We start from the raw sequence: 8,920 nt of genomic DNA on the forward strand, positions 1-8,920 counted from the left end.
GTGCTAGCTTTGGCAGCGTTGCTTGCTATGCAAGAAAAAGAGTATACAGAATTCAAGGAGGAGGCGACTGCATGCCGGTGCCGCGGTCGCAGTATGTTCGACCACTCGAGAGCAAGGCAGCTCCACTCGATCGGACCGTGCCAGCGCCAGCGTGTCTCGCGTTACCAGAAGCCATGGTGAAGACCGTACCGTCACGTGCGCTCCGGGGCACATGCTTTCCATGATCTTATTCGGACATTAAAAGGACGGGTGTTACGATAGTGCCAGGTGGTCGTTCCTTCCTTGTGGCTCAAGCGAGACAGCACACTGAAAGCCATAGTTTTGCTGCTCTTGGCTGCCTTATGCCACAGTGGGTTCGTTTCAAATTTAAAAGCGAAAACAAACTCGCATATTGTATACCACACGCTTAATGTCATGCGATACCTGCTTTCGCTCCAGACCGAAACATGCACTACAGTGAGTGAGGGTAAACTGAAGTGGTTATGTGGCCATAAATGTGTCATGACAGGTGCTGTGTTACTCGATGAAGCGTTAAGAGATGACGCAACTTTCAGCACGAGAGCTCGACTTTAAAAATCTTTTTCTCGCTTTGAACAAAAACCACCTCAATTAAAACTTCCGAAATGAAAGCCAATAAATTGTTCTACTAAACCCGCCATCGTCTGTATTTTGACTTTGACCACCTCAAGGTGAAATAAAAAAGTATTTACTCATGTTCCGAAACACTTTTCTCGAACTTCAGTATTTTAATTCACTTCGACCCATTCATTTCATCAGCTGTAACAACTTTTATTAGTAATAGAAATCTAGGTAGGCAAGAAGGCCATTCTGAGAGGAAGGTGATATTTTTTTTAAACGTCAAAATAGTAAATTTTTAAATTTTATTTAAACTTACAACTACCTATACCGTACAAAAATACACGATCTGAATCATATCAAAAACCAGAATATGTGCAAATGTCATTAGAAAGTTTGTGCGGTGTTTTCTAAAAATTAAGATTTTTGATCATTATTGAGGAGTGGCTGGTTTCACGCCTTTCAGAAATGTTGAAATTGACATTACCTCGCAAATTTTTTTTGGCAAAATTATTTAGCTTAGATGGTGGACGCTGGGACCAGTTTGAATGAATTTTCATCAACAAACTGGAGATGGTTGAGCGCAATATGTGGGATATTTGGAGTGGAGTGACGAATTCATAAATCTCACTTCTACCCAGTCATGCTAATTATAATCTAATTAGTGTTCTTGGTACACTCTCTGGCTCTTTCGTGGCACATTAATGTTGTATGGCAGCCAGAACCAATTTAAGACTGAGGTAATTGAATCTTAATATTTCCTAATGCTTGATTCAAACTCGTGATTCAAATACTCAATTCAAACTGCTGACATACACACCCAAAGAATGGATGCCACCATTCTGAAGTGAATAACAGTGTAGCAAAGCCTCTGCTAACCCTGCCAAAAATTAACTGTAGACACGTGCAGTTGATAAAACGGCTGGCCATGGTAACACTTGTATTTTGTTGTTTGGTCATCGCTAGTTTACAAAAGCTTCACTTTTGGTGAGAGTGGTCTCGTTGTGTTTAGAATTACATAGACTTGATACACGTAAACCTCAATCCATTGTAAGTGTCCCAATAATGCTTAAGTGAACATTTTCACAATCACAAAGGCATAAAAAGCAGAAGGATCCAATATTCATAAACTGTGAATGACAGAACACAAACAGTTTTTAGTCTCTATGTGCAGAATATTAGTTCAAACTGCTATGTGTTCATATCCTCCATCAGACCACGGTATTATGGGAGTACATTACAGGACCGAAAAAAATTACAGGGAATAAGTAACTGGTACTGCTACTGCAAACTTTCCATCAGCTGTTTCAAGCTTGCAACGCAAGCCTGTGCTCTAATGCATATTCTGCTGAAATAGCAACAACAGTAACGATAGTTTTTCAGTCACTCTGACCAAAGGGAAGGACTGCTGGGCTGTGTAGTCCAATGAGCATTTCACAAAGGCATCTTCTACAATAAATCGCCAAGCAGAAATCTTCGCCTACAAACATCTGAACATTGCTCATTTCAAAAGCAAAGTGCTGATTGTGTTAATGACATCTAATAAGTTCAGAGGTCTGTAAGAAAGTTCCAAATGATGCACTCACTGAAGAAATTCCAGCTTTCCCAGCTTCTCAAAGCGCAAAAAAGGGCAAGGCCTGGACCAGTGGTGGCAGTGGCACTGCTTGTAGGGCAAGTAGCAAAACCAGCTGCTGGCAACCTGCATTAAATATGAACACGATGATGTAGGTCATCCTCTGAAAAATGCATACCATCTTTTTATCACCATAAATACGTAACAATTTAATGCAAACCGGCCTCCTCATATAAATTTACTGCACAGAAGTACTGTCTAGGAAGCCACAGCATTTTATTTCACAGGCAGCATTGTAACAGAATGATATCATTATAGTGAACTAGAATATATTACAGTGGCTCGACAGGGAGGGCACATCTACCTTTCCGGCTGCCCGTTATGCTCTGGAAAGCCACCAGAAGCGCTGCTGCTCTCTTTCATACTACAGCGCGGCAGCTGAGCCCACTAGGCATCACAGAGCACAAATAGGCAATAGTCTTTAATGAATGCTTTCGCCTGTTGGAAGTGCGTTCTAACAGTGTACTTCATATCCTGGGCCACATTAAAAGAGAGTAAAAGGTAGAGCCTGGATGCCAAGAACACTACGAGCAAGTGGAAACTGGGGTTGCAGCATTTAATGCCACAGCACGCTTGTATTTTTTTACGAAAAGCATAAGCCACGCTAGCACCCAAAGTCGTGAAGATGCATAGCTTATCTTTTGCCAGTGTTAAACACTGCTTAGTGCACTTTTAATAAACCAGAATTCAGCCCTTTCTTTATTTCCTTGATTTCTTGGGCATACCACGTGTAGAGCACTGCATTTAAAATGAACGGCATGAGAAAAGTTATGGTATAATCTGACATCTGATTCAACAATTAAGCGAAAGCAGTTGGATTTACCCTCGATGATTACTTAGATGCTTTTACTCTAAGGAATGTTTTTACTACATGCTGAGGCATCATACACAACAAATAATTGCCGCGGGGGGGAGGAGTGATGCTAGCACTGCTTTAGCAGCAAAAGATGCTAAATTTACCTAATGTCCCACATTTGGAAAGACAGACTGTCTGCATCATCAGGCATTCCCGGGTTCGAACCCGACGACGGCGGCTGCGTTTTTATGGAGGAAAAACGCTAAGGCGCCCATGTGCTGTGCGACGTCAGTGCACGTTAAAGATCCCCAGGTGGTCGAAATTATTCCGGAGCCCTCCACTACGGCACCTATTCCTTTCTTCTTTCACTCCCTCCTTTATTCCTTTCCTTACGGCGCGGTTCAGGTGTCCAACGATATATGAGACAGATACTGCGCTATTTCCTTTCCCCAAAAACCAATTATTTTTATTATTATTATCAGGCATAAATTTTAATATGCAGAGTGTTCAGAATTTAGTTTCACAGACTTCTAAAAATATATATGCACTCAGTGCTGAGTGGTGTGTGCGTGTACTGTGTGATGTCCGTGCACGTTAAAGAACCCGAGGTGGTCGAAATTGCCAGAGCCTTCCACTACGGTGTCCCTCATAGCCCGAGTCACTTTGGAACGTCAAGCCCCATGAAGCATAAACCATAAGGTTCAAATAAAAGAAAAATGTTTCCGCTAGTAAAACTAACCGTACAAAACAAAGAACGAAATTTTAACTTCACAGAAAAACATGGCTGATTGCAAGTGTACATGATGCCAAATAAACATGAGAGGCAGTACTCACGCTTTCTCGGTTCCAGGTTATGGCAGCGAGTACGGTCGATGCTTAATCACTGCGCTGTAAGGGTCATATATTTATAACTTTAGACGCTCTTCTTATCGCTTCTAACAGCTGGGTGATTCTATGAGAGATCAAACTTGCTAAATATTTCGTTTTTAATTTTCTCTAATATTTTAATTATTATGCGCACATTATTCAGTAGGCCAACTGTGAATTTTGCGTTGTGAAAATGCTAATATTTGAGGAGAAAAAAATTATAAACGATATCAAGGCAGAGGCAGCATTTTCACGCAGAGCTTAATTTCGCTAATTTGCCATGACGTATCTAGATATGAAAGCATGATGGTATAATATTCGTGCTAAATGTGCAGGTGAGAAGGAATATGTGGGCTTATTTCCGCTATTTTGAGGAAGTTGTCGCTTGCTGGAAAAAATATCGAAAACGACACAAGTCTGAAACGACGTTATTTTCATTTTTTTCTCCACAAATATATAACTGTATATTTCAAATTTGCACAATTAATAACCATTGAGGTGCTAAAAAAGTACACCAGCTTTCATTGTGACATAAAATTGGGAAGTGCAAGAAATATTGCCGTAAATCTGGCATTTTTTAATACAGTAGTGTTTTTCAAAAATCAAAGGAAAAAACACCCCATCTCTAATTTTTCTTAAAACTCATGAAACAAGCCTCTAGAAGGAAAAAAAAGTGTATGAAAGAATGTGTTGCATTACTTTGTTTCCAACAATGTTATCCAAGCTCAAAATTGTAGTTTTTTAAGCATCACGCAGAGCGCATAAATGAGGGGGGTGGAAGCAGCAAACGCTCTTCGCTGCTCTAAATTTTCCCCATATCCCAAGACATACCTTTTCCATCAAGAGAGAGCATACCTAATACTTTTTGTGAATTGACACCGATCTGTAACATAAACAGAATTCAGTAGCACTGCTATCACTGAGTGCAGGTAAACAAAAGTTCTCAATGTAATTTTCTGACTGCACAGTGCCCCTATAAGGTTGTCTCTCATTAAAAAAAAAGCCAACTAAACCGTAGAAATGAACGCGGAAGTAAAAAGCATCATTTCAAAGTCAATGTTTTTTTTTTAAAAACATCCCAATATGTGCTTGCCAGAGGTGCGTTACAAATCCACATTCTATGCCATAGCTTTTACCACAGGCATTATGGAGGCTCTGTGATAAGCAAAAGCTTAAAGAAAATTGTACATAAGTTGAACAAATGCCTACTGTAGCATAGCTATCACCAATCTAGGATATACCAGCGTAGCCAATCCAAATATATTAACAGCGGCTAAAAAAGAAACCAAAATGTATTTTTAAATCAAACGCGAATTAGAAAAGAAAATTAGCCACAGTATGCCTGCAGTCAAACGACAAATCGAGGGCCTGGGGACACACACAGCTTCTTAGGTGTACTGTGCAGCAATAAAATTACATAAAAAACTTTTCTTTAGATGCATTCCTATGGGCTGCACTCCAAGTTGTTACCTGCACCCGGCCATAAGGGCACTACCGAATCCTTCTTACATCACAGATCAGTGTCTGTCCTCAAAAAGTATTAGGTATGCTTTCTCTTGATGGAAAAGGTCTCAGTGTTGGGATCTGGAGAAAATTTAGGGCAGCGGAGGGCGTGTTTGCAGCTTCCGTCCCCTTATTTAGGCGCTCCTGCTGACGCTAAAAAATTAAAAATTTGAGCTAGGATAACATTGTTGGAAACAAAATAATGCAACATGTTCTTTCATACATATTTTTTCACCTCGTTCTCGAGACTTGTTTCCAGAGTTTTAAGAAGAATTGGGGATGCAGTTTTTTGTTGAAAACATTTTTGAAAAACACTACTATGTTCAGAAATGCCAAATTTAGGGCAATATTACTTGCACTTCTCTGTATTATATAACAATGAAAGCCGGTACACCATTTTAGCACCTCAATGTTTATCTATTGCACAAATTTGAAGGAAACGTGCTTAATATTTGTGCCGAAAAAAATTCCTGAAAATAGTCTCGTTCTGAGACGTCTCGTTTTCGAAATATTTTCCAGCAAACAACTTCCTCAAAAATGCGGAATTAAGCCTGACATATTCCTTCTCACCTGTAAATTTAGCACGAGAAATATATCCGCCATGGCTTTCACGTCTAGATTTTTAAGTCATAACAATCCGAAAAGGAGCTGTGCTTGAAAACGCTGCCTCTGCCACGGCGCCGTTTATAATTTTTTTCTTCTAAAATATTAGCACTTTCACAAAACGAAATTCACTGTTGGCCTACTGAATCAAGAAAAATTAAAATATGAAAAATTTTGGCAGTTTGATTTTGCGTGGAATCACCCAGCTTCGTCTTCATAACTGCGGGAAAGACGGGACGAGAAATATTCATCATTTTTGCTCGCAGCGCAACAAGAACGGGGCACGAGACGAAAGACAAACACAAACAAGCGCTGACTATTCACTGGTTTTTTATTGAAGAACAAAAGGCGTACATATATACATTATACGAGGGGTAATTGAGTTATCTGACCTCCCACGTGCATTCCAGATAACTTTTCTTGTCTGGATAAGCCTTTATTTTGTGTATATATACGCATTTCATGGTTTCGTTTATGGGGGTTTAACGTCCCAAAGCGACGCAGGCTATGAGAGGCGCCGTAGTGAAGGTCTCCCGGAATTTCGACCACCTGGGGTTCTTTAACGTGCACTGACATCGCACAGTACATGGGCCTCTAGAATTTCGCCTCCACCGAAATTCGACTGCCGCGGCAGGGATCGAACCCGCGTCTTTCGCGCCAGCGGCCGAGCGCCATAACCACTCAGCCACCGCGGCGGCTTTATAAGCATTTCGTTCAATAAAAAAAGCGGTTGATAGTCAGCGCTTGTTTGTGTTTGTCTTTAGCCTCGTGTCCCGTTCTTGTTGCGCTGTGAGCTAAAATGATGAATACTTACCAACTCGCCCAAATTTCCGCCTTGCTGAACGGGACGAGAAAGACGAAGGCGCTCGTGTTGTCCATCTTAAGCGCTGTTTTCAAGACGAACTCACGTCAACAAGCCCAACTTTCTACGCTTGTGCATGCACTGCTTGATGCTTTACATGTATCGACGCAGTCAAGATGGAAGCAACTCTCCACTCTTCTCGCGTGCTCGATCCGCCCTCGCTGGTGGCCTCACTAAGTCGCACACGCCAAGTCGTTGCAACCCAAATCCGTCTTCGTAGCAAGCATCCTGAACTGAACACGTTCGCCACAGAGGGAACAGTGGAAAAAGACACGATAGGACTCGAAGCAGCTACAGGCAGCATACAAACGTCCGTGCAAACGCCGAATTGTGCCCAACATCCTAACGTACCGCGGCTACTGCGACCATGCAGGCCATGCCGCCGGCAAATATTGCCTTCGGCTTCGGCTTCGGCTTTGTCTTCTAATGCCGCCAAAATCCAGCTTCTTCGGTCACGTGACGAGAAAAATTTTATTTTCTTCCTTTTTTTTCTAGCAGTGCCCGCAGCTGTCCACGCGCACGTGGCGAAAGAAAAGGAGAGAAGGAAACGCGGTTCGGGCCGGCATGCCGGGTTGTTTTCAAGGCCATGTCGGCACATCAGTGCTCCCTCCCCGCAGTCTTTGCATAGGGGTAGAAAGGAACGGCGCCAAATATGCCTACTTATTTTGTGTGTGTGATTTAGTAAATTCCGCCCGCAACTGAGCACAGGCCCTTGGCTGCTTTCGCGTCAGATGTCGACATTTTTTCCCGCCACGGCTAGCTTTTTTAAATTGTCCCTAATTCGAGTCGTTCATATCAACGGGGGTCGTATAAACGAGTCACTACTTGTTTTCTTCACATGTTTCGGCTAAATAGTACATATCAAGTAAACGCAGCTTTACTCAAACCACGTGGCTGGCTAAACCATGCTTACGTGTTTCGAAGAGACTCAAGCAGCTCCGGTATTTTTTTTTTGGGGGGGGGGGGGGTGTTAAGCGTCAGTGTGCGTGTGCTGTGTGTGTGCCTGAAAAATAAAAAAAAACTTGCTTGCAAGCCCCCTTCAAACCCAAATACTGGCACCGAGGTTTCTTCGAAAGAAAAGGGTGCACTTCCGTTGCGCAACACCGACAGGGCAAGATAGGGAGTCCGCGTTTGTTTTGCGACACAGGCGGTGGCATAGTCCCGAGAGAATTTTCAGCCCGAGGCGCACGCGGCTAAGCATGTGGATGCGCCTTAAGCAGAGCTGTCAAATGGGTCCTAGCACTAAACGCCAAAGAGAGAGAAAAAGTATCCGAAATGTAGCCAAATGTGAAAATGACGTGTATCACGAAAATAGCCCAAAATAATTTTTTAATGAGCACAAGAAAATAATCACGCAAAGGAGGGCTCCCATTACTGGTTCCTAGAGCTATCGCTCATTTTGTATTTCCGTTTTCTTCTGAAAATCGCAGTCTCCATAATTCTCTTCATCTTGGTGCTGAAAGCGGGACATTTCGGTCCTAGCGCTTCGCCGCTGCGATGGGCTTACTTCCTATATTAATTAATCGCTCTTCCTCCGACTCCTACCTTTGTTTGCTTCAAACTTTGCATCTGTGCAACGGTGCGCTGCTTATGTTGTTTTTGAATAATTGAGCGACACTGGTGGCTCGATACTATTTCTAGGAAAGCGCCGGCTCGATGTCATATGAGGAATTAAAGTGAAACAAAATTTAAGCGACAATTTTATTCTTATTGCAAAACGCATGCATACTCCCCCCACCCCCCTCCCCCCCCCCCGCCCTCGAAACACATATGTGCAGAACATACAGCCGGGGACAAAAGTCTCGAGACCACGTGTTCCTGAAACGAAGCCTATAGTTCTATTATTAGCCAACGGCTGGAGACCGCGCTTATTTTTTGTGGAGATGGAAGAACAAAATTTTGACATTCACCTCCACAAGTGTGGTCTCCAGCCGCCGGCTAATAGCAGAGCTATTGGCTTCGTTTGAGGAACATGTGGTCTCCAGACTTTTGTCCCCGACTGAACATCCACAAAAGGAACATGGACCAGAATACGAGAAACACAGGTAAAACGCAATTACAACTGCAGTTGAATTGCAGA

The sequence above is a fragment of the Amblyomma americanum genome, chromosome 6, assembly GCF_052857255.1.
Source record: "Amblyomma americanum isolate KBUSLIRL-KWMA chromosome 6, ASM5285725v1, whole genome shotgun sequence".
Taxonomy (NCBI): Eukaryota; Metazoa; Arthropoda; class Arachnida; order Ixodida; family Ixodidae; genus Amblyomma; species Amblyomma americanum.